This window comes from Ambystoma mexicanum, chromosome 11 (assembly GCF_040938575.1).
Source record: "Ambystoma mexicanum isolate Mex_15411 chromosome 11, UKY_AmexF1_1, whole genome shotgun sequence".
NCBI lineage: Eukaryota > Metazoa > Chordata > Amphibia > Caudata > Ambystomatidae > Ambystoma > Ambystoma mexicanum.
Window position 1 is genome coordinate 574,994,014 of NC_090934.1, and position 27,292 is coordinate 575,021,305.

The 27,292-nt window shown below is 45.7% G+C and overlaps 1 protein-coding gene and 1 long non-coding RNA gene across 16 annotated transcripts in view; one reads left to right on the forward strand and one right to left on the reverse strand.

Moving 5' to 3' along the window:
• Positions 1–9,603, reverse strand: part of PPFIA1 (PTPRF interacting protein alpha 1) — a 1,842,515-nt gene extending 1,832,912 nt beyond the window's left edge. For 9 of the 15 annotated variants that reach the window (XM_069623437.1, XM_069623430.1, XM_069623431.1 and 6 more), the window contains exon 1: positions 8,536–9,603. The gene's annotated coding sequence lies outside the window, so the exon portion shown is untranslated. The remainder of the gene's footprint in view (positions 1–8,535) is intronic. The other 6 variants (XM_069623438.1, XM_069623432.1, XM_069623433.1 and 3 more) reach the window with 2 other exon arrangements.
• A 90-nt stretch (positions 9,604–9,693) lies between these two features.
• Positions 9,694–22,584, forward strand: LOC138503586 (uncharacterized). The gene is made up of 3 exons (XR_011279669.1): positions 9,694–9,849; positions 18,730–18,914; positions 19,919–22,584. It is a non-coding gene; the product is annotated as an uncharacterized lncRNA (long non-coding RNA).
• The last annotated feature ends 4,708 nt before the right edge of the window (positions 22,585–27,292 follow it).

A 27,292-nucleotide genomic window follows, 5' to 3' on the forward strand; every position in this document is an offset into this window, starting at 1 on the left:
ATCAGTGACTTCCTAAGCGAAGGAGGCACAGACGTGCTCTTCCTTACTGAAACCTGGCTATAAGATAACTATAAAGCCATCGCGAACGAAGCAATACACGACAATTATAAATTAATACACGCCAACAGAGAAAACCGAAGAGGAGGTAGAATCGCAATTATACACAAAAAACACGCCTGAGCATCTCGAATCATCACAACCAACGCGCAAGACTATGAATCCCTCCAAATCAAGATAGAACTCAATGACCAATCCAACATAGTATTCCTACTGATCTACAAACCATCTTCTTACAACCCCAACTTTGCAACAAAACTAGCGGACGAGGCCGCCATGCTATCAACCCACCACAACAACCTAGGTGAAAGAGATCCCACCGATACAAACATAGATACAACAGAAGACACACTCAACAATTGGATCACCAAGGCCATTAACCAATTAGCACCAGCTAAAACATTCAAAGCAACACCAAAAACACTGGCAGCAAAATGGTTCACAGAAGAACTGAAAAAACATCCCAAAAAAAAAAAAAAACAACTGCAACATGGAAACAAAATGGAGAGAACAATACACCAGACAAGACTAAATAAAATACCAAAGACAACTCAAACTGTACAAAGCAAGTCCTCAAAGCAAAAAAATAAAATAATAAATAAATAAATACTACGCCACAGAATCGGCAAACAATTCACAGAAAGAACTCCATCACCCCTACACACTTTGTGACAGACACTTACACCAGAGCAGGGTGTGTGTAGTAGCTGCACAGCAGTTACTGCATCTGTGAGCATTAGCCGGTGCAGGTATTTTATATATATAGTCACTTACACCAGAGCAGGGTCTGTGTAGCAGCTATAAAGCAGTTACTGTCTCTGCAAGCATTAGCCGGCGCGCATATATATATATATATATATATATATATATATATATGTCACTTGCACCAGAGCAGGGTCTGTGTAGCAGCTATAAAGCAGTTACTGTCTCTGCAAGCATTAGCCGGCGCAGGTATATATATATATATATATATATATATATATATATATATATATATATATATGTCACTTACACCAGAGCAGGGTCTGTGTAGCAGCTGCACAGCAGTTACTGCCTCTCCGAGCATTAGCCTGTGCAGGTATTATTATATATGTAGTCATTTACAACAGAGCAGGGTCTGTGTAGCAGCTGCACAGCAGTTACTGCCTCTCCGAGCATTAGCCTGTGCAGGTATTATTATATATGTAGTCACTTACACCAGAGCAGGGTCTGTGTAGTAGCTGCTGCGAGCATTATCCGGCACAGGTATAGGTGCGCTACTAAAAACCTATGAAATTCAGTGAAAAAACTCTGTTAAAGGGACGTTATGGTTCCAGGTAAAACCGAAAAACCCCCGAAATTCGGCAGTTATGGTAAGATAAGCAACCATAACTCGCGCCACCGTGCACTGCTAACACTAACACCCAGGACATCAAAGATGACATCACAAATGTCATTGATGACATCACTGATGACATCACATGTCTGGCTCTCCCTTTTTTCCCCCTTCACTGACATATCTAGGCCACAGTTTTCTTCAGTAACAGTCAGGAAGTAAAAATTGAAAAGGTACTATATTTGTAGATTTAGGGTCAAGTCACATCATATGAAACATATACATAGCGGAAGACACAGGCTTGAAAGAGCAATCCTTTCTGTGCCTGAAGATAATCATTAGGGTTATCAGCACTTTCTCATAGTTTTATTTTTATTACTCTACCTTCCCTGTATATGCTCATATTTGTATACATTGTACTCACTTTCCTTTCCTTTGGGTGCAGTCACATCATGTGATACACATACATATGGTAAGTAGCAGCTTTGAAACAGAGCAATAGTTTCTTTGCATAAAGACAATCAGCTAGGTTATGAACTCTTTCTGCTACTACTTCTGCTTTTTTGTTTACTTCACTGTCCCTGTATATACTCATATTTGTATGTGTTGTTGTCTCTGTGTTTTGTCTGTAATAATTATGTATTAAGTGAGTTTTATTATCTACTTATTACATGTTTCACAGTACGCAAAGCTCTAATAAGAAAGCAGTTATCATTTTACTATTCAACATGACAAGATTATGAATATTGCACCTTCATCATGTATGCTGCACACACTGCCTATGTGTAGTGTTGTACTTGCACTGGGTGCACACAGTGCTGCTGATGGTAGAACACAGCTATGTCATATGGAATGTGATGGGACCTGAAGGTTCCAAGAACTACAGTTGGTAACACAGGATGGGAGAACCTTACTGAAAGGATGTCATCTGTTTAGCTCCCTGCCCCTTTCTATATAACTAGCCCTGTAACTCTGTAACTTATAAATAAACTCACTCCTTTTATATATACTGGTCTCCTGTGCCTTACCTGAATCCAGATGTCTTCTTACCATCCCCGATACTACAAATGGCGACGAGGATGGGATGAACAGGTGTTTGCTGGTTCCAGTTTATCTGATGTATATTTGCCTGTTCATCCCAAGATTAAAGGACCCACTGATGTAAATTCTGATGACTCCTGGCATCATAAAAATGCTTTTGGCATAGGTCCATGATGAGCCCAGCAATGGCACAGCCCAGCGCCCGTTTCCAGTGAGATGACTTCATACATCAGCCTACACAAGGTATAAGTCCTGCTATTTTTATATTTATATGGCAGGCAGCCAGCACGCAAAAGACTGTTGAGGAGCATCCCGTTTTGCTGTCTATTAAGTTACTGCACGGCACGGCTGGGGCGTTGCAGCAGCGTTTGAATTAGGGGCTTGCTGCCCAGTGCGGTTGGTGAGTTACAGGGCTAGGGAAGCATGACCATCCCCTTTTTGGTGCCGCTGCTGATAAAGTACTGCGTGGGAGCGGTTAGTGCAGCGTGAGTTAGTGGTCAGCTGTTGTTTTCGGCCATGTAATGACTAATATGCCGTGTGGCATATAATTTCACCATTCAGCTGATAGTTCATAAGTTGGCGTGCAGTGCATTCAATTGCCTTATAATGGCACATCGTCGTGCAACGACGTCTAACAGTTAACTAATTGAACAGTGCCGGAGATCTGCTCTGTGTAGCACTCGTTGAAAAATGATGACGTGATCGAATCCAGAGCGAGTGTTGGCGGAGCCCCGAATGTTGCTGTGAAAGTATTCCACGTACAGCGTTGTCTTCTGTATTCGGAGTACATTAGATGAAAGGCCATCTGTACGTCCTTTTGCGTTGTGACGTACACGGAAGAGATTTTGTTTTTAATTTACCGTGCGTGGAACTGCTGCCGGGGGTCCACATGTGCAGTCAATGACACTAGATGAAGGACGTGTGGGAAGAGTAATATATGGATCATTTCGACACGGCAATAGAGCAACTGGCAAGGATATGTTTTACTGGTCTGCGAATAATCTAACCCAGGAAGTTTTCTTATTTATCCATGGTGCGGGCATGGTATTGTTTTGGAAGCCGCAAGTTAACACGAATACTGTTTTCTCCAGTGTCATGTGAGTAACGATGCAACAACAAGTCAACGGAGCTTGGAGGCACTAGCAATGTTTCCCGTTCCGTTTGAAGGTGAACAATTAAGGTACTGTTTTCGTCTATTCTGTTCACCAGATATTTCTACGTGCAATTCATGGACGTTTGCAGACTTTTTACATATCTTTGTACTGATTTAATGTAAGTTATGTTTTCATTTTTTTTATGAGAATGGCACCGATTCTATTTCCATTTATTGGAGGATGTTGCAATTGGGTTCATTTCGTACATCTGTTTTTGCAATACATGTTTTTCAGATAATTTAAATGCCATATTTACATTAGATGTAATCGATTTATAAATTGTGATGTTAGGTGCAGTTGTTTACTGCAATGATTTAAATGGTGTATTCCTGCATTGTTGTGGAACATGATTTGTGCAAATTTGGTGTGCCTGGCTGGGAAGACATAAAGTGGATTTTGTCATGGTGTATGGAATGGTAAGTCCTAATATTCAAAAGGGTGATTGAGTGTAATTGGTGATTGCATTTACTTTATGAGGATGAGTGGTTGTATGGGTTTATGCATAACACTATATCACACCAACAACCTAACCAACAAACAACACAAAGAAAAAGAAAATGTTTTTTTCCTGCGTGTAGTGTTTAACAATATTATAAGTTTCAGGTTTTCAAATGCTGTATTTCATATATGTTTGCAATGCATATTGATATTTTAAATGTGTTATTTCCAAGGGGAAATATGTTCATTAATAATATATTATCCAAGATGTGGATTGGAATAAGTATAAATTTAAGTGGCAGAGCATCGTTCTGTTGTCATGTTGGAGTATAATATTTTTTTCTTGGCACAGCATCGTTCTGATGTCATGAAATATATAAGTGAAATTGCTGAGTGATCTCCATGTTAAAGGAGATAGCCTTATGGTTAAATGTGACATGAATGTTGCATGGTATGTATACCATTTTTTGGGCATATTACATATGGCATGCATGGAAGATATTACCGGTTTATTTTCCTTGGCCTAACATGTTTTTTTAAACTTTGGATGCTTTCAATTTTTGGCCGCATTCAAAACAATTTTGTTTTCAAAGATCTTTTGCACCAGGACTCAGATCTGATCAGTATCTGTCGCGGTGTATTCTATTCTCGCGCTGTTCTTTTCCAGCTGCGTTGTTTTAATGTGATCTTTGTTTTGTGAGGTTTTTTTTCTGCATTTTCCCACTTTTCATTGTTTCTTATGGCAGGGTGTGTATGTGAATATGTGATGGCGCAAACCACAGGTGTTTCGGAGAGGAATGGTGGTGTATGTAATTATGCAGTTATGGTTGCGAGGTATATGGTCCATATAATGTTAGATAGTTTCTGATGGTTGCGTGTGTACGCGTTTGTGCTGGGTGTGGCAGACCCTTGTCTCCAGGTGGCAGGTGGAGTGGGAGGAGATACGCTTTGATGGTTGAGAGTGTGGCAAGGAACGTATGTGCTCGCAAGTGGCAGTTGTGAGGCCCGGGAGTGGCAGTCCCGGGCAGGTGGTGATTTGTGTACTTGATTGTTAGTTACGTGAATGTGGATACGCTTCCTTGGTTGTGAATGTTGTAATGGTTTTACGGATTTGCGGGAGTGTGTAATTTTGAGAGCCTCTTTTAAGGCTTGGTTTGTGATACTTTGTTTGGTGTTCAATTGAAGAGAGGGAGATGTGTAGTGTTGTACTTATCTATTTGCACTGGGTGCACACAGTGCTGCTGATGGTAGAACACAGCTATGTCATATGGAATGTGATGGGACCTGAAGGTTCCAAGAACTACAGTTGGTAACACAGGATGGGAGAACCTTACTGAAAGGATGTCATCTGTTTAGCTCCCTGCCCCTTTCTATATAACTAGCCCTGTAACTCTGTAACTTATAAATAAACTCACTCCTTTTATATATACTGGTCTCCTGTGCCTCACCTGAATCCAGATGTCTTCTTACCATCCCCGATACTACACTATGTTTCTGCATGAGTAGCTTAGTATAGTGGATAGAACTTCACAATAGAATGCTATTTATATCAATTCATTCTTTAATGCACTAATTAGCTCATGATATTTATCCCAATGATCCTTGGCAGTTTTTGTTCAGCATTATAAGAATCCCTTGTACAGAGTTTTCATGAAAAGTAAATGCACATGTGATGTCATCAATGACATTTGTGATGTCATCTTTGATGTCCTGGGTGTTAGTGTTAGCAGTGCACGGTGGCGCGAGTTATTTTTGCTCATCTTACCATAACTGCCGAATTTCAGGGGGTTTTCGGTTTTACTTGGAACCATAACGTCCCTTTAACAAAGTTTTTTCACAGAATTTCATAGGTTTTTAGTAGCGCAACTTAACCATAACGTCCCTTTAACAAAGTTTTTTCATTGAATTTCATAGGTTTTTATTAGTGCAATGTCACCATAACATCCTTTTCAATAGATGAAGACCACTAGCATCTTAGGTCCTCAAAGTGGGAACCCCAGGTGGTAAAAAAAAGATTTTTCTTCCCAAACCGGGACGGAAAATCTTTTACCAAGATGGCCACCATGGAAAGGGAAGGCAGCAGGGAGACACGGGACATGACCGGGGGGCAACAGAAGAGAGACACGGGGCATGAGCGGGGGTAACAGTAGACAGACACAGGGCATGAGCGCGGGGTGGGGGGCAACAGGAGGGAGACACGGGACATGACCGGGGGGTGGGGGGCAACAGAAGGGAGACAGGGCATGACCAGGGATTTGGGGGGCAACAGGAGAGAGCCACGGGGCATGAGCGGGGCGTAACAGGAGACAGACACGGGGCATGAGCGGGGGGTGGGGGGCAACAGCAGGGAGACACGGGGCATGAGCGGGCAGCGGGGGAAAACGAAGGAGACACGGGGCATGAGCAAGGGGTGGGGGTAACAGAAGAGAGACTTGGGGCATGAGCAGGGGGTGGGGGGCAACAGGAGGGAGACACGGGGCATGAGCGGGGGGTAACAGGAGAGAGACACAGGGCATGAGCGGGGGGTAACAGGAGAGAGACACAGGGCATGAGCGGGGCGTAACAGGAGACAGACACGGGGCATGAGCGGGGTGGGGGGACACGAGGCATGAGCGGGGCATAACAGGAGACAGACACGGAGCATGAGCGGGGGCAACAGCAGGGATACACGGGGCATGAGCGGGGGGTGGGCGGGAGGGATAGACACGGGGCATGAGCGGGGGGTGGGCGGGAGGGATAGACACGGGGGGCAACAGGAGAGACAGACGGGGCATGAGCGGGGTGAGGGCAACAACAGACAGGGCATGAGCAGGGGGTGGGCAGGAGGGATAGAGACACAGGGGGGCAACAGGGGAGAGAAACGAGGCATGAGCGGGGGTGGGGGCAACAACAGACACGTGGCATGAGCGGGGGGTGGGGCAACAACAGAGACACACACGGGGCATGAGCGGGGGGTTGGCGGGAGGAATAGACACGGGGGGCAACAGGAGAGAGACACGGGGCATGAGCGGGGTGGGCGGAAGTGGATAGACACACGGGGCATGAGCGGGGGTGGGCGGGAGGGCTAGAGACACACGGGGCATGAGCGGGGGGGTGGGCGGCGGGAGGGATAGACACACGAGGCATGAGCGGGGGTGGGCGGGAGGAATAGACACACGGGGGCAACAGGAGAGAGACACGGGGCATGAGCGGTGGGTGGGGGCAACAACAGAGACAGACACACGGGGCATGAGCGGGGGTGGGCTAGAGACACACGGGGCATGAGCGGGGAGTGGGAGGGAGGGAGAGAGAGACACGAGGCATGAGCGGGGGGTGGGCGGGAGGGAGAGAGACACACGGGGCATGAGCGGGGGTAGGGGGGGAGAGAGACACGGGACATGAGCGGGGGTAGGGGGGGAAAAACAAAAACACGGACATGCCGTACGGACATGAGTTTGTGCGGCAGATCCCGCTCCTCGGCCCTCCGCTGTCCACTGTGTGCCGATGGCGTGAGAGGGGGGCTGGAGGAACAGGAGAGACACGAGCGGGGGTGGGGGACTTACTGTGCAGGCGGCAGATCCCACTCCTGCAGACCTGACAAAGCCTCTCATGCGAGGAACAAAGATGGCGGGCGTCTCAAGCTACGACGCACTGCACGCTTTCACCGCATCCAATGAGAGAGCACGTCAGATGTCCGCGGACATCACGCAAGCTGCTTGCCCAATCACCGTACTGTCCGCGGAGCGAACAGGGAAGTCCGGCCGCGGACCGAACACAGATATCATTAATTTTTTTGACCTACTTTTTGGTCATTTTTTAAAAAACTACTCAACGGATTTTCACCAAATTTACAAAAGCACGCTTTCTGGACCAAGCCGCTGCTCCTGGTCCAAATTTGGTGAAAATCCGTCCAGCAGTTTGGGCTGTAGGCGCGAGCAAAACATTTTTCCCATTCAGTCTATGGGAAAAAACTAAAGTTTTGGGACCCCCCCTTATAACTTTTCCCCCCCTGGAGGAACCCTCACCAAACTTTGCAAAAAAAATCAGAGTGGGCCAAGCACTTTTTTTGCAAAGTTTGGTGAGGATTCGTCCAGAGGGGGCGAAGTTATAAGCCGCCCAAAAAGTGCTCTTTCTATGGAAACACCAACTTATCCATAACTACATGGCCAGTACCGTGGCCATGTAAATATATATAGTAACTTACACCAGAGCACGGTCTGTGTAGTAGCTGCACAGCAGTTACTGCGTCTGCGAGCATTGCAGAGCCTGAACCCTACCGTAAATGAGCTTCGAGCAGCTACTGTGTCTATAATAACAACAGGCTGCCCCGTGTAATTTCAAAACCAGATGTTTAGAAAATCACGTACTTACAATATTTAATTTCAACAAGTGAAAAGTACAATACAAGGAATTACAGCTTCAACGTGCTAGGGGTTGCAAAAGGGCTCCTCTTAACAATATAACAACAAAGGGGTGAGAACGTCTAAGTTGATGGATGCTAAAAGAAACGCATATAAAATTCACTACAAGAGCTGGATCGCATGCACTCACCTGATGCTGCCTGGAAACGTTTCCTAAAGGGTAGTTTTGTAGTTCCTTCTTCTTCTTCTTAATTACCGAAAGCGTGGGCGGACCAAGGCAGGCGCTTTAACATCCAAAAGGATGATGTGCACCTAACCCACCATTCAACACACAGCCCACACTTCCACACAAACCACCAGCTACCTAACCACAAACACACACACCCCACCACTCAAAACACCATTCAGCGAGCTCCGGAGACTGGCGCGCAGACACGCGGGACCCCGACCTGTACGCCTGCACATGCGCTTCAGGCGAGGCACCCACCACCTCGCACCGCCCCCAGGACCACCGACTACCCCCAATCCAACACCACCACCAACCCCACCGAAAACAAACACCCCCACCAACAGCTACTGCACCACAAACACACTCCTCACCACTCAAAACACCACCCAGCGAGCCCCGGAGACCGGCGCGCAGACACGCGGGACCCCGACCTGCACGCCTGCACCTGCGCTTCAGGCGAGGCACCCACCACCTCACACCGCCCCCAGGACCACCGACTACCCCCAATCCAACACCACCAGCAACCCCACCGCAAACAAACGTACCCACCAACACACACCACCAGCTACCACACCACAAACACACACTCGCCACCACTCAAAACACCACCCAGCGAGCCCCGGAGACCGGCGCGCAGACACGCGGGACCCCAACCTGCACGCCTGCACATGCGCTTCAGGTGAGGCACCCAGCACCGCCCCCAGGACCACGGACTACCTCCAATCCAACACCACCAGCAACCCCACCGCAAACAAACGCCCCCAACACACACCACCAGCCACCGTACCACAAACACACACTCCCCACCACACAAAACACCATTCACGCCCCCGCCCAGCCGGCTCTAAGCAGCGTCCCCCAGAGACTAGTTCCCATCCGAGAAAAGGCGCGTCTGCTGCTCATTGGGGAAACGGACCCTAGCAACCGATGCGGACTTTCCTCAGCCCTCGCCGGTGACGGAATCTTCTGTCTCACAGGCCCAGACATGAACATAGAAGATGGACTTCGCCCGTTTTCTAGTTCCCATTCGAGTAACGGACCCTAGCAACGCTCGACTCCACTTCATCACGTGGGCTGCTCTGCTTCACGTGGGTTTCAACGTCCGCTTCATCACATGGGCTGCATGCGTCACGTGTGTTTCAACCTCCGCTTCATCACGTGGGTTTAAGCTTTCACTTCGTCATCTGGTTTGCACGCGAGGGAAGGGAAGGCGGCGTTGCGGAGAGATTCCTCCGTTGCAAAGAACACTGCGTATAGTTGGTTATTTGGGTTCTGGTAAGTCTTAAAGTTATCTCTTGTTGATTGCTACTTTAATGCAGAGCGGCAATATTGGGAAGGGGTTATTTCTGTGTATTTTGGGGGTGAGATTTACTTAAAGTACAGGTGGATTCAGTTGGTTTGAGGCTTTTCTCGTGCAGATGTGCGATTTACCCGTGGGAGATGTGTTTTATGGCGTGGGGCTGGGCACAGTGCGTTCCTCCCGTCCCAATGGGACTTCCACTGTACCTGTGAACAGTACAGGGAACGGCTAGTTAGCCTCCCCGATGGAGGGAGAGGGGGTTGCAGGATTTGGTATGTGCAGCAGATGGGGATATGTGTCTTATGCAGACAGACGCATATGGGTACGAATTACCAGCATTTCAGTTCTTTATTTCTCCTGCATGGAGGGGGGGGCATTTGGAATTCCCCAGGGAGGGGATTGTGCATTTACCCCTTTGCAATGTGTGCAAGAGAAGACTAAACGTAGGCCTTGTATTGCTTTCATTATCAACCACATATTTAAAGTCCCTACGAGACCCGCTAGCATTGTGTTTGTTTTAAAGTTTGCCGATAGTTTCTGAAATGCCTTTAAGGCATAACGCCGTTCACGTGGGACGTCGTCTACGTGCTTAGGAAGAGGATCGCGGAGGAAGGAGCGCTCCACGCCGTGCAAGGGCAGGTTTGTAAGGCGCTTATTCATCTCGGCGAAGCGCCTGGTATATTTGATATTTTTATTTACATCGAGCTCATCCACAGGTGTTTCACAGCGGGAAGGGAGGGGAACGGGGAGAACAAAAGACCGATGGGTTTGTTTTTCCTATTTTGATTTTAGTTGCACCAACAGCGGATCTTTGTGTGTCTTCTTGGCTGGTATCCCCATCCTCGGCTCCACCCACCCCCAAATAGAAGTGCTTTATGGCCGTGCGGCCGCACACGCCTAGGGAATTTCATGGCAGATTCGGCTGCCGCCATCTACCACCTTATACAGTGGTGGAAAGGAGAACAATTTAGGGGCCGGGGGTCCCCACAAGGGCCGGGTGAGGGCGAAAGTTAAGGGGGCGGTTTGGGGGCGGAGCTGGCATTTGACCTCCGATCAAAGGAAATGTCCAAAATAATAGTTTTAAACGTCGACATTTCTTTCATGCTGCTGCTTTTCCAAACTATATATCAATTCCACTTCCATGGCACTGGTGATGTTACTTTACTATGTCAATAATAGTTTTGACCAGTGTTGCTGAGTAAATATTCTTTAAAATGCACAATTTGCATCCCATTTTATAATAAAAAAAAAAAACCACCCCCCCTTGAGTACTATTCAAACCGGGTTAGAAAAGCAATGAATTGCCATTTACAACTATGGGACACTTTTTCATTGGTGCCCGAGACAATTTTATGGCCCAGTCAGACCCGCACATGTACACTGGAGCAAACCGTACCAGCCATCTGTACACCTAAACTAACAGCAATGTTAGTCTACACTGTGATCTTAGCTCATGCAGAGCAGTATTTTAAGCAGACTGTGAATTAGCTATGTAGTTGCGTCTTTACTCTCTCATCAGCTTGGACGAACAAGTGAATATTTCTTTATCGGTCAGATCCTTTTTGTCACTTATGCGACCAGGCCAATCATTTTGATGAAACTCACCACTGCGATGACCCAGTTCGTCTTTTCACTGTTTATTAAGCAGGCCCACCATTCCTGTTCATCATAAACGTATACGTTATTAAGCAGCTGGCCTAGCCATGTGGGTCTTTCTTTTGAGAAGCCTGTACAGGATAGGAGATGCCTTCTTGTCTTGATTTGATTATCTTGGGTGCAGAAGCAGCATTTGTTTGAGTCCACCTGTCGTCTGATCGCTAAGATCTCGTTTGTGCTGATTAAGTTCAGGTGAATTCTCATGAAACTTGCTCTTAGAGCTTTGTCTGGGATTTTCACGCGGTATGGTATCTTTACTTTTTTTGGATTATATGGCAGATCCTTTGTCAGGCTGCATTCAGAGTCTGTATCCAATCCATTTCTAGGATCTTTTTATTGACTTTCCCTGGATTGGCGAGGAGGTCCTTTTCTGAACTTCTGATTTTTTTTTCTTTTTTTTTTCTTTCTCAATAAGCTCATGTTCTTCTCCATTTTGTGAGCATTTGGTTTTCATTGTTCAACATTGCTCTGTTGATTATCTCCAGAATTGATTTCGCAGCCAGTTGAATGATCTTTCTGTATAGCATCAGACTGCTTCCTTCGACGCTTTCAGGGAGGACAAACTCAGTTCACGTCAAATCAACACCATAGGAGTCGACTGTGGCAATGACAGCACTTGGCGCCAAGAGTCCCTCAAGCTTAATCCATATGGAGTCTGGAAGTGTACTTGGGATCACCTTTGATCTAAAGAATTTCAGGATTGGCATTAATGAGAACCGTCCAAACTTTCTGTTAATGATTTTTGTTTGGACTATTAAAGTTCTCATCTTTGCTTGTAGATGGTCTTGCATTGGTGTTTCAGCTCTACTGTTGTTCGGTATTATCCCCAAGTATTTGAAAGTGGTGACGTTTTCCAGCCTCTTAACCCCCGTGAACAGTTTGAGACTGTGGTGTTTTTTTTTCTTTTTTTTCCCCTTAAACATTACTTTTTTTTTTGTTTTTTTTTTTTTTTGTTTCGTTGAGTTCCAAGTTGTTGTCTCTCAGGTAGACCTTCAAGTTATCCATATGTCTTTGTAACCCGACAGGGGTTTGGTCAAGCAGTATTATGTCGTCCACATAGAGGATTCTTGGGATTTTTGTATTTCCCAATGACGGCGGGAAGGCTCGAATTAATTCCTGGGAGTCCCTATAGTCAGCGATGTAAGAGTTGCATAAAGCTGGTGCTAGAGGGCATCCTTGCTTCACCCCACGTGCTGTTACGATCTTATCTGATAACATGCCAGCTTTGTTTAGCGTTACTCTCGTTGAGGTCTGTGAGTACAAGCCTGGATAGGCTGTAAAATTGAGCTCAGGCACCTTCGATGGATCCGTTTTTGTCACAAGATTTCTCCATTCACCCTTTAGTCGAGTTGTCTTTAAGGGCCTCATTCGTAGCCTCGTATAGTTTGCAAAAAGGGGCTAGCGCAATTGTGACCGTTGACATAATGGACATCAAGTCGACTTTGTTGGAAGGGGTATCTCGTGAAACTGGAGTTGAAATTTCACTGAGCCGTCTCCTCGCGGGAGTCCTCTCCAAGGTCAACCCATGCTGAAGGGTAATTAGAGTATTTTTTTTTTTTTTAATGGGGATCTAGCCTTCTGTGATTTCTTTTTTCAGCCACGTGTGGAGATGCCATCCTGTTTTGAGTCCTCTCATTTATCGTCATTCCAAGCTCTTGCCTTGGAAGGCTACTTTCGTTTGACGATGCAGGTATTGTCTGGTTGACTTTTCTCTAAGCCAACCTCGGTCCGCTGGTCTGGATTTTTAGGCCTTGGGCAGGCGGCCGTTTATTTTGACGATGGGGGATCCGTTGTTGCGGCCGTTTCGTTTGTCATCTCTGGAATACGATTCTGCAGCATGTCCTCACTTAATTGGCCATCGGACCGTCCTTTTTCTTGCCTGATATAATGCCATTTTATCAATGTTGGAGTTTTGGGCAGGTCCTCCCCGGCCCTTGGCGCTTGTTTTCTGTCGTTGCAACGGGCCTGTAGGGGAAGCTTGTCTGCTGAGCTTACTTGTAATGTAGCCTAGGCACTGACACCTGCTGATGTGACAGGCTTCCTACCCTGCTAGCATTTCAGCGGCTGTCCAACAGGAAGCCGCTCCCCCATTGATTTTTGTTGCAAAAAAATATTTCGATGTGCTATATAGCACGGATTTTTGCTGGAGAGCGAGAGAGAAGAGGTTTCGTTTTTAGCGCTTTTGGGCGCAAACACGTGTGTACTCGTTTCTGAGTTTTTTTCTTCTGATTTGTAGCCTGCTGTAACAATTTGCCCCCTCCCCCACCCTGGCTGTTTTTTTTTGTTTTCAGCACTTTGGCCGGGCTGGGCTTTATCCCTCAGAGGCCCGTCTCCTTTCAGCAAGCGTCTTCGGTAGGGAGGGTTGAGGTAGTGGCTTGCGTAGATCTTACATTTTTTGGCTTTTTGCCGCCTTAGGCGTTCGTGAGATCTCCAAGCCTATTTCCCGGGATTGTGTGGTCCTTTGTCTTCAGATGTTAATTGGGCTAATGAGTTTCCTTCTTCCACGTTATCCGCACAATACCCCCATGCATTATTCCTTGTCAGCGTATCTGGAGGAGTTGTTAAATCCTCTCTGACCACAATATCGTGGACTTCGATATTTACTTTCATGTTCGTTTTCTTAACCGCAAGCGAGCAGCAGGTGGGAGGGGCTGGGGGAGAGCTGCCTCCTGACCTTGGAGCGTCAGTCCTGGGCTTACCCCGGGGGTGACAGTGTTTATAGCAATGGAAACAATATCTCCAGCTTCAGATAGTCTTCGAGTTGCTTTCTTTGTATTCATGTGGGCACGCTGCCTGCGTTGCCTCAGCGGTCTGTTTTTGTTTATCGCCCTCCAGTGTGTCACACACTAGGTTCTCCCGGGAGACGCAGATCTTAACTTCAATCTTCTCGCTGCCCCCCTTCCTGAGTTGCCATTTGCTGCTTGAAGTTGGCGGGGCACGATTCTGCCTCCATAATTCTATGGCGCCCGCTGTGCAGACTTCTGTTTTCGTCCATTGGCGCCACGGACTGCGTCCACAACACTGTTTAATGCGCTTCCTCTGGATGAATGGAGCGTGTGGAAAGAGACTGCAAACCAAAGGGAACGTCTGACTGCAACAGACTCCGTCCCACTCAACATCCACACTACGCCATAAGCAACATTTTCTTTTACTTGAACCACACCCTGCACAGCACCTGCAGCTCACCTCTGAAAGCAGTTGGGTAGCTGCATTGTGTGGGATAGTTTAAATGATAATGGGGGTATTTATTCATGCAATGTTTGTCGGATACAAGTATCCGACAAACATTGCATAAACCGGGTCGTGGTTGAGGACTTTAACTTCCTCTGGTGACCCTGTGCACCCTGCACAGGGTCACCAGAGGAAGTTAGTTTGCTTTTCCTGCAGCTGTGACCTGTATCAAAGTCCTACTGTGTACACGTAGGGGGGCGGAGCCATTGGAGTGCTGATGGCGGCAGTGAGCTGCCCCGCCCCTACTCTGTGCTGCCTCCTTTAAGTAACCCAGCGCAGAGCATGGGTTTGCGGTGGCTGACTGGCCGGATCCGGCTACACGCTTGGTATGGAATCTCGGATCCGGCGGGGGCCGGCCCATTGACCAGCGGTGCCGTTATCTGCGCAACACAGCTTTCACTGTTAAAACAGCAATGGGCACACTACGACGGCATGCAGTTTCCTTAGTATGATTTCTGTAACTTTACTGCCTTTACGAGGTGAGGGGTTCTGAACATTGCAGGGAGATGTGCCTGACTTTACTGCTCAGTGCTGCCAGACAGTGCATTGACCCAGTCCGCCCCACCCCCCCAAATATTTCTTTCTCTCTGTATAGGACCGACTTCCTTGATTTACCTGCGTTGTCTCACTGACTAGGTGCCTGCCCGTTGCTTTGCTAGTATACAGTGAAAATGCAAACGCCTATCTATTGCAAGCAAGATAACAATGAGTATTTAGCCCTAAAAAATAGCCATACTGTAGGCAGAGGTCTTCTAACCGTGGGGCGTGTGATCCAGGACAGCGAGAAAAGAGAAAATACATGCTCAGTCAGTGCAATGTGATTTTGGGGGTCGGGGGAATAAAAGCAGCCTGGACGTGCGCTTTCTTGCATTTCTCGCATGTCCACACTGCGTTGTTGCTTCCTGCTGGTGCCGCCAGCGTCTTATTGCCTGGTAAGGGATGCCGCTTCTCAGCTCAGACCGCTGCCCCACAGTTGGAGGGAGTGTCGGGAAGCAAGCATTTCAGGCCTTTCTCGGTCCCTCTGCTTCCCTCTCTCCCTTGGGACCCACAAAGACTAACACATGGGGAAAGGTGAGCAGGGGGGGCGGATCACTGCAATGCTGGTTCCCCCTGCACCCCTCTCCCTCTGTGCCCCCACCTTGCTTGGCCATGGGGGAAGAGGCGAGCAGCGACGGAAGCACGCATTTCCAGTGTTGTATGATATCCAGCTCCCCCACAGCAGATTGCTGGGCTCTCCAGCAATCTGCTGTGGGGGAGCAAGATATCATACAACACCCCCTGCTTTGGCTGTCCCTCTGCCTCGTCAACCCTCTGGTCCATGGGACGGCGCTGGCCGGGTCCGAGATCATTTGCCAAGCGGCATTAAAAGTGACGTCTGTTTGGTTCCACCTAGCTCTGTGAATCTGCATTTTCAGATATGAACGTCATCAAATCGAAATTTCGAACCCGCCTGACCGATGAGCATCTGAGTGACTCCATTTGAGTTGCTGTATCAAGTTGTACAACAGACTACAGAGCACTGGTGGATGGCATGCAGTGTCAACCTTCACACTGAATGTCCCAATAATTTTCCTACATTGTGAAAGTCTTTCTATGAGAACTTCTAATAAATAAGAATGCAATAAAGAGATTTTTGAACTTATTAACATAATTGTGAAGGGATATGTTATTCCTTATATTTATAAAGGGAAAATTACAGCTAAAAAAGTACAGTTCCAATGTTTATGAACAACCCCAACCCCTGATATAGCCTGCAAGTAGCTCTTGGCCCCTTACTGAAAGTAGTTCACGCCAACATAAAGTTTGGAGACCCCTGGTCTATTTTATATAGAGGGCACAATGCTTGTAATTTTCAATAAGTTGCCCAGACAGCTGCATGCCAGTGCACAGATACCGGCTGGCATAGATTTCCCTTGTGTGGGGACTGTTGAGGTGTGGCTTGTGGGAAGCGCGTGTGACTTTCGCAGCATTTTTAATATTGCTTAATTCTGAAGCAGTATGCCAAGTGGCAAAGTTTTGTTTGGCTAGCATGAAGGCTGGCTAGGTTTTGAAGTGTGTGGCAGACTGTTTGAGCCGCTGTGTGGTACGGGTGTGCTGCACACACTGCCAGGTGTAGTCTCAGGCTGGGGGTGGTTGTAATGCCCTGTTGAATGAGTTCTTCGATTCTTCTTTCTTGTGGCACAGGGTGCTTTGGGCTTAGATTTGTTGTGATTCTACGCACAGAGAATGGTTGCAAATATTGGCCATCCAAACTCATGATAAAGGGAGAGAAAGAGAAAAAGACTCCTAACCAACAGTGGACAGATGCCCGCCCCATCTATTTATTTCTCTTAACAATGCTTGCAACCTGATCATTGCTGAACACCAACCAACTAAAAAAAAGTGGCGTGTCCAGCAACTGAATTTGCATTAAAGGAGAGTCTCAATGCCCCCACCCCCTTTCAAGCTGGGGTATATTGATGAGATTTGTATAATGTGAAGTGTACAGGGCAGGTACTCTGTGAAGTTCAAGGTCAAAGCACCCCTAAAGAGGTTCTGTAAAGCTACCCCCCATAAAAAGCAAACTGTCTGGCATTCAGAGATTCATTTTGTATTGTAATGCTTTTGAATATTTTTTCACCGCTGGAAGTTATGGATGCTATACCCAGGAGGCAGAGCTTTTTACGCCATTTATTTTTGAAGAACACGCAGATGATGGCCTGTTTACCCCCGTTTTACATTGCCTTTTTGGTTCACAGTAGGGCTAGTTGTGCCAGCTTTTATGTGCAGGGGACGGTGTTCTAATTTCCCCCCACCCCCCCCCCCATGACTCCTGCTCTACTCAATATACGTTTAGTTCAACACTTTGGGGATTGGGGAAATCACTACATGATTTAATACTTACAAATGTAAGTTTCTAAGTTTCTGGGACTCGGGATTACTGCATGTTCTAGTTATCCTTATGTCACATTCTCTATATAGGTTGATGAGGTTCCCGGAGGGAATTTATTGCCCCTTCAATGCCATTTTTCCCCCCAACCACTTGACCCCAGCAGTTAATTGAAGATAGTTTGCCTGTAAACGTTATTGAATGCTTTCTAGGGATAGTGATCCATGTCATTAATTTTGAAAATATCTTTTTTGATCATTGTTTTATGATCTGGGATGAATGCTTTTTATGTTTTTTCTTCTCTAATGATGGGACCAGTTCATTCTCATTAGCTGTTCAGCTATTTTCATGCTTGTCTGGATTTTTAAGCTGCCTTGTTTATCAGAGGACTGGTGCGGTAGCGGGAGTTTGCTGACCTGGGCGTGTAAGAGTGCTGTTAATTGCTTTGCTATTTGAAAGCTGGAGGCCACTATTCCCTTAAGGAAGTGGTCTTCAAGCCTTTCTATGCTGACCCTGCCTCCCCCCCCACCCCCCTTGAGTTAAATAATTTCTCCCCAACACCCCCCCCCCCCTGTGGCGGGTTGTTTGGGAGGAGACATCTCACTCTTCTGGAGATAGTGCCTGGCTCATATTAGCAAAGGCCTTCCTGCTAAGGTGTAATATTGACGGTTCCACCAGTAAAGATCACTTTGGTAATGGGTTCTGTCCCTGCATACCCTCCTATTTCCTGCATGTTGCTGTCTGCAAGCTGGGGCTCTCTATGGTTGATATGTCCGTTCAAGAAACTGAAACGGGTGCTTGTCTTTTAAAGGGCACACACAAAATGACTGCAGCGTTCTAGGTACAAGAGCTCTGCAGTTAAGAACATATTGCCTCTCCGGAACACCCACCTCTAATTTTGCAAACAGATTCAACTAGTTAAAGCCATAATGGGTGGAAGTCTTGGAGGAAGTTAACCAAGCACCAAACACTCATAAATCTGGACACATCAGGCAGGAACATCCATAGCAAGCCCACTATAAATTAATGGTTTTGGGTAAAGATCTGGTTCACAAATACTTGGCGTATACTAAATTAACTTTTTTATTTCTTCTTTTAGATAATAACTCAAATCATGGCACTCTTTTTGATTCCGACAATTCTCTGCATTTGAAAGGATCGGGAATTTGAGCCTTTGCAATTCCTGGTGAAGTTAATTTTAAATTGCTGATAGAGGGTATCGATGAAAGTAGAAGAGAAATACGTGAAGAAAAGGATTTCAAGGCAGTCATGCTTTGTAGTTAGGTAAGCACATTTTTTTTTTTGGTTCATCTATTTGATTGGGGGAGGAGGGTACATCTGACGTCCCTTTGCGGAGTCGTTCCCTTTTTTCGCGCATACAGATGAATGCTGCACAATCCCCACCTAATTTACAGCATCTCTTTCCTCTAGAGTAACTCTCTAAAGTATAGAGTGCTATGGGTTGAATGCCCTCGGGGACCGTAGTCCAGGTCAGAGTATGTGTGCAGCTAGGACAGAGAATGGATTGGTATTGGTGAATCGCACTCTACCTCCTTAAAGTTAGGTATGCAGTCTTTTAGAATGAAAGTAAAACAATATCGGGTCATCTGTAGGTGAATTGTTTCGACCTTAGCTGTCTTCAAGGCCTTGAAATTGAACGCTTGGTATGGTGACCAGGTTTGGAAGTTGATTGTGAAAATATCTTGGAACAATTTTCTGATGGTACTTGATGATAAACGGTTGAGTCCCGAGAGACCTGTGAATGGCTGGCGCGTTGTGCTAAAAGTTTTTAGTGGTGCTTGGACATCCTGGATTGGTTCCCCAAATCGAAATTCCTAAACTATCTTTTTTTTTTTTTTTTATATATATACCTTACATGCAATCCTGAAAGTTTAGTCCACAGGTTGGGGAACCAATCTAGGATGTCCAAGGTAGAGCGTGATTCGCAAATACCAATCCGTTTTCTGTCCTATTCATTCAAGGTCTTTATAAGTAGACCATGCGGAATTGGTGACGCAGCTTGCCGCTATTTATAAATTATAGTGGTCACAGCACACTCTCAAGGGTATGTACCCATACGCACTTTTATGTGTAAAGCTACACTGAGTTGTGGGTAGCTGCATGGGGAGGGAGGGAGAGCGCCAAGTAGAGCAAGAATAAGCAAAACCCCAAGGCGGCGGATAGGATCGTGCTTAAGGGGAGTCACCCCAGTGTACAGCTCAGGCAAAATGTTTGTTGTATTGGTAGTCACATTGTGAAGTTTCAACTTGCCTTTTTCATACCCGCAGCCAAGAAACAGTATTAAGACAAAGGAAACATTTGATGAAATAACGAAAAGCTATGATTGAGGCTTTGAAAAGAAAGGAAGAGGAGGAAAAGCAGCTACTGGTGGAATCTGGAAAAAGAAGATGCAGTGAAAAAAAGAGAATTATATTGAAAAAGCTGATGGCTGAAAACGGACTATTCCAAAATGTATTAATGGCTGACAATAAAAGCTAGAAAATCTAAGTCTTTTGGCAGGGATGGCTAGTGTTCTTCATTCCTCCTACATTCCTTCCTCAGAACCTGCCTCTTACTTCACCTGGACAATTGATAGACACGGCATTAAATCTGCAAATGTCTGTGTAATGTTGCAGTTCCTGGCGATGTAGCTGTGCAACAACTGCAAAATATTGGACTATAAAGTTACCTGTCAGTTGTCTGCTACAAATGTTTTGTTGGACAGATCTAATTTGACAAGCTGAACTCTATCACCACGTCTCCTTAACAGTGTGTTTTTGGTAGAGTATGACAGTCATGCCTGAAGTGACACCTACATGTTACCACACACCTGTGCAATCTTTCAGATTACGGTTTAAAAAAAAAATGGAATTGTAACATCCCCACAACTGAGTTTGGTTGCTATGTCAGCCCCTGCTACTAATGTACAATGTAATTGTAGCGCACATGCTGCTCTGTGAAACTGAAGATGCAAGTGCTCTTGTGTGTAGAACTATTATAGTTGATCTGGTGAATTTGTAGGTTGGTGCCAACTTGTAAATGGTACATGTTTTTATGCTATTGGATTTCTGTGGGGGGGGGGGTCAGCTAATGTTTTCTTGGGTGTGGTGAATGGTCGAACTAATTGCTAGCTGCTCATAGTGATATTGGGTGAAGTGAGTGGCAATCTTGTCATGCAGTTAGACCTTTAACGGATTCTGTTTAGGTCACTGAAAGTGTTTGTGTTAGTGCAGTGATTTGTAATTGTGGGAGTTTATTGGGTGTGATGCCATGTTAGCTAGAGGTGAGCTATGAAATGAGGGAGTTTAGAGGTTGGTTTGTGACATTGTGGGGTGGATTTGTAGTTTTGTATACTAAATCAGCAAACCTTAGTTAATGACATTTGAGTGCTCTAGCAAAGAAGGCAAGTAACAGCTGCAAATTCCATGTTTTCCAGTACACTATTCATAAGTCTAACCCTATAGTAATACCAGCCATTTTACACACAAGGAATCAAAACCCTTTTCCTAAATCGTTTGAAAGAAACATCCTCCTGAAATTGTCTGCAATAATCGTTCACCATTTCAAACCCATCCTGAAGTTGTCATGAAGTCATCCTGGAGTAATACAAGATCATCACTGGAAGTAATCAGAACTCCTCTTGGAGTAGTTTCTGTGATAACTCTAGTCATCATTTGAATATTTCTGCCTATACACATACTTCAGGATAGTTTTGGATGATCTCCCTGAACTAGCCATGGATGACTCAAGAATGATTCCAGGAAGATCTTCCTTTTTGACTTGGGAAGGGTTCAAGAAACCGTTGGTCTTGTAAAAGCAATTTTCAAGAATATGGTAAGTAGTGATCGAGGTGTAGTGCTTTAGGCGAGTTAGTTTATCCGATATGACCGAGTGTTGAATAAAAGCACACGCAAGAAAAGTACAACAAGGCTTTCTCTCGCAAAATGCCAGGTAAACGATTCCTAGCTTCCACTTCTGGTAGATTGATCTTGGAACCAATTATAATCCGAATTTGGATTTGAAAAGGAGGAACTGGGTTGCAAAACAAAAGAGCAAAAGAGAAGCAAGGAAAATAGTGTTGCAACATCATTCTACCTATATTCTCTTCCCATCTGTGCACCCCTTTGTTATATCTGATCCTCCTTCACCTTTCATTGTCCAGTCACCGTCCTTCAGCTGCCCTAACCACCGTTCCAATTACCTCCCCTCCCACCTATTCGCACCAGCACCCAGCATGCCTTTCCTGGACTGGCTTGGGAGAATTGAGGGTGATGCCTCCCCCTACTCCTCTGAGAGGGCTAAGCAGTGAGGCCCCCAGTCTTTGTACCATCTCGGATGGTGTCCACCCAACAATACATCTTGTTGTGAAAGATAGACCCCCCCCCCCCACCCAGAATACTGGAGCAAGGAATAGGAGATTTTGTTTCCTACAAAATTATATTTTTTTTCAAACTTCTTTACATTTCAAGAACAGAACATACCATGTCCAATCAATACAGGTAGTCTTGTTGATCTTAACAATATTTCGAGCACAACATACCCTCCAATAACCCACCCATTCCACAACACCCCCCTTTCCAACTGAACCCCTACAGTGGTCCCATTCTGAATGTCTCCCATCAATGGTTCATGTCCATAATCCCATTTTAAACGCAACATTTAATAGTTTGGTGCATTTTCTGAGCACATTTTAATTGAGTTGAGTGCAAGGGAGTGCCTGGGCTGTAAGGGCTGCATCAGGAGGCCGACAGTGCTGGTTGAGGGGTTTGCGGCCTCCTGGCATCACTCCTGGTGGGGCGTGTCCCTGTACATCATTGTCTGATACTTACTGTTTACATAAAGGTTATAATATGCAATTGTCCATGATGACTCTTTGTTTGATGTGTTTACTTTGATTTGCTATTGTATGACACAATTGTGTTCAATAAATGTGGCCCAGATATTTTCAATGTTAGATGTGTGTGTGTGTGTGTGTCCCCTAATCCCTCTGCTGCCCATCTATTAAACCATGAGTGTAGGGGCACCGAATTTTAACAGGTCAGGCAGAGTGAACTATACGAATATGCCCAGGATCACACACTTTGGTCAAGTGGTAAAGCCATAATTTGAGCGTAGCCTGAAATTTAGATACCTAACCACACATTTTCCGAGATTAATTGGTACAAATATGTGTTGAAGTTTGGCTTTGAATACCCAAAATAATACTAAATTGTATACAGATTACTTTAAAAATACACAAGTCCCATGATAAACCAACCTGAAAATGTATTAATCATTGTAGAAACATGTTGATCAAAAGATTAAGGGGGGGGGCATTTTGTTTTGAATCCTAAATTGCACAGATCGGAATTCTCCTGTTTGCACTTTTTTGCAAAAGGGGCCATTCATTAATTTTAATTATTTCCACCAAGTACTGGCAAAGTAAAGAGTAAAACACAGGCGAACATTGCCTTTGCTCTATACCATGACATGTCTGGAAAAGTGTAAATCACTTCCACAATTAACTATTGTGGGAGCCATCCACAATGGATTCCTTTGGACTCTGCCTGCTTTTCCCCGGTGTAAAAGTTAGGCAGGTCCCATAGGAATCTATTGATTTTCCACCAATGTAAAAATACATGCTGATGAAATACCTAAGTCCGATCTGCTCTCCAACTTCACCTGCTGAATCATAAAAAAATCCTGCAGCTCATATAAAGTGGATCTAAATGCATTTAGCACCACTTCTTCCACTGCGCTTGACCTGGAAAATGATCCCCTATGACTGTAGCTTTATTTTTCCCATCCTGAATGGAAGCCTACAAGCTCCAGCATAGCAATTAATGAGAACTTACAAAAAATATCATACAGACACAAAGTGAAATGAAATGCATGACAAGGATATTGTTTCACATAGCTTGTTCTATATCCCCTTACTTACTAATCACACAACAATCACACTTAAATAGCTTCTTAAAACCCTACATAATTTTTGTTAAGTGCCACAGCAATGATCGCCACCTTTTTAACCTTTTCTCATCTCTAATCACTTCCTGTTGTAAATAGTCTGCCTCTGAGACACGTTAAAAAGATAAGATCTCACTTGCTGTTAGTATTTGAGGGGAGAGAGTAGAGCGGGTGGGGGGCATTGGCATTTGTCCCTTGTCCAAATGTTAAATCCACCTCTGATTGCACTCTTTAGAAAATATTTAAATACTGTTTTTTAGTTATAAAAGATGTACACCTTTTATACTTTGTCGGCAACTTTATAGAAAACGCTCTTCTTGTGTTCATGTTTCATTTCCGCCACTGCCTAAACACCCTGCACCCAGGATTTACATCATACTTTCCAAACAAATCCCACAACACACATGACATATTCTGTTTGCATGCAAACTCTGTAAAGTTACTCAAACAGAATGAGGTTATCAAGTCAGTACTTATCAGTTTGAATCGCGAAACGTTCAGTCAGAGTAGGCTAGGCTTCCAAACAAAGATACATTCCATTTAGTTTGGAGCCCCACTGGTAAGTATGCATGAGAAGATCTGAAACTGGTTAATACTTGCCAACCTAGCCTTATCATTTTCAGGTAGGTCCTTGTTGGACCAGCTCAGCGAGGTGCAGCTTGATTCCCTACGCGTAGCAAGCAAGACACCCACATCTGGGCATATACACATTCACTTAGGGAGACAAACGGAAGCCAACATGCATTTGCAAAGCCAACAGCTTGGGCTTATGATTAGGCATGGATAGGCATTTGCCAGGCACTGCCATAAGGGTACCACCTGGCCATAAGATGGGAACAGCTGGAAAATGGTGCCAGTAACTGGGCATATGATGGCATTGCCTGGCAAATGCCTGCTAATACCTATACGCAAGCCAACACTGCTCTGGCTTTGTCATTGCTTGTTTAAGGCAGGACTTCAGTACAAGTCACAGAGGCATTGACAAATATATTGCTTATAAAATCAACTGGCTGAAGACACACATTAAGAGAATTGTACTACACCAGGAGCTCATTTACAGAGGCAATAAAGTAATTAAATACGCAAAAGAATGCTTAGATATAATACTGGCAGGCCCTATACAGCAACACATTTGGTGTTATTTTGTGATAGAGCTTGCGCAAAGAGTTCTAGAAAGGTTAGGGTTTGGTGGTGAGGCATTGACATAGCCGTGGCTAGTTGTTAGGTGATTAATGACCAGACACACCCATAGGATGTGTGTTTCACCTCACATTTTATTGCCATCCAATCTGTGTTTCACAGCATGCGTTCTGGTTGTACCTAATAGGTAAAAAGTCTCTGAATCAATTAGAACCACCGCCACTGCTCTGGCCAGCCTTCCATACCATTGTTTGCATATCAGCCTTGGCCCTGTCACTAATGTCAGAAGCCCTTCCCAAACTGCTTGACCACAGGGCCTACAAATTCATATGGTTGCTTGTGTTCCATTACAGATGGAACACGGCCTAGCAATTGAGATTGAACGGCACCTTTTGGTGTCAGCACCAAAAGTAATTTGCTAATGGCTTGTCCCCTTCCCTAATACACAGATATACTACAGAATTGTTACTAATCTCTCCCATCCAGAATGAAATTCTTGTTACTACCAACCTTATCTTTTCACGTATACTCAAGTAGTTAATGCAGTGGAATATATACTTTGAATGTAATTTGTTAGGGCCTCCAGTCAGTTGACGCACCTTCTGCAGAAATCTGTGTTCAAGCAACTTTACCTGTCATTGGCATAGTTAACCATTTTATTAAGCATGACGTGAAAAACTACATTCCCACAAATAATAAACATACTTTAAATTACAGAAACAAAAAGTGTGATTTTAGGTTTGTGAAAATAGTTGTAGGCAGCCTGCTTGACTAAGTGTGCTACATCACATAGAGGTGTGAATGGCCCTCCATCTCCCTGGTCATTTGTACTTTCATGGCTGTGGGGCATAAATCATTGTCTAGGGCAAGAAAACGAATCCTGGCTGGGCCTCCTGCAATTCAGCCTCTCAGAATCATGTCTCTGAGGTTGCTGCTGAATCTTTAGAGTGACATCCACCCCTCAGTTACCAGTGGTGTATAACACCACTGATATGGCCTGCTTTCTAGGGGGGCCAGAGGCTGGCTCTGGGGGGGACCTGGACCCCCTGCTGGAACCGGGCCTGCACCATCGAGCTGGTGGGCGTGGAATACACAATGGGTGTGGTGTACACCAATAGTCTATAGAACTTCCAACGGCTGTACGAAGTTCCACTAGTGTGTATATATACAGTCAAATCACAATCGACTCCACACACCGTATATTGTCTTTGCTGCTGACGCATGTGACAAATCTGGCCAATTCGGCCCTTCTTCCCGGAAGGAAACCACCCTCTGTGAGGCTATTGAGGTGAGCCTGCTCCACAAAAACCCTCCCTAGGGGTTTGGGCAAGCAGGACCTCACTGGGAGTGACTCCCCTTTGTTTGACAAGGATTCCCAGTCTGATAAGAAGTTCCCACACCTGAGCACCATGTCCGCTTATATGGATGCTGAGAAGACTATCTTTACTAAAATCTTCATGCCACCGAGCAGTGACACTTCTTTAATTTCTCTTCTTTTACCTCAAGGTAATGGTGATCTCTGTTGCGATGCTGCAGTAAATGAGGAACACATCTGCTTTTGCTGCAAGGAAGTACTTAAACACAGGGAAGACTGTGTACGGGAGGGAATCCCCTGCGCTGGGCGGAGAGCGAGTCTGATGCAGCGACGCAGCTCTCGCGAAGGGATGTCCTTGATCGGTAGAATCAAGTCTGAATGCAGAGCCGACAGTGAGATGGGAAGCAAGCCGGAGCCTAGCCAAGCGTGAGAACGCTGGCGTCCCATTCGACCAAACGGTCAGTTGGAGAGAGAGCCGGCAACATGGAAGCTCTAGTTTCCTCTGGTGCGACCGCAATGAAGCAGCAGTAGGCTGGGGGCCTAGCAACAGATACCGAGACCAGACCGGAGCGAATCCCCAGGCTCCATTGACGACAGGTGGGAGTTATCGAGGGACGCCATGTCATAGAAGCAAACGCTTCCACAGAGAAGGTACCATTGAGGGGAACGGCCATTGTATATTGATTCAAGAGACCCTATGAGGTCACAGGAGCCTAAGAGTCCCGACCGAACAAAGCACCTGGTGTAAAGCTGGTGAAAGAACCCATGAACACTTTGAAGCAAGAGAGCAAAACCTTGGTATTAAGCTGGGGAAAGAAAGTCTGAACACTTTGATATAAGAAAGTATCTGATGTGACGAATCAAGGGAATTCGTCTCTTCTCCCCAAGGGGCAGCCCCGTGTGAGGCTAAGCAGGGGAGGCTGCTCCGCAACACCCTCCCTAGGGGCTGAGGCAAGTGGAACCTCGCTGTTGGAAGCTCCCCTTTGGGGACAAGGACTTCTGTTCCTCACTGATGCCCTCCATGTGATGGCCTATATGGAACTATCCAATACACCAAGGGGGTCATCAGGAGTTGGGCGGTGCGGTAAAAATCCAGAGGTAATGCTATTACTGCTCTGACAAATCCTGAGTGTTGCCGGAAAGTGGGGGGTTTACCTCAAGGTTTTAGCTGGTGGTAAAAACCTCCCCTTTCCGCCCATTAGCGGCACTATAATTTGCGCTGCGGTATTAGCGCCCACAATGTCCCACTGAGTCCTCTGGA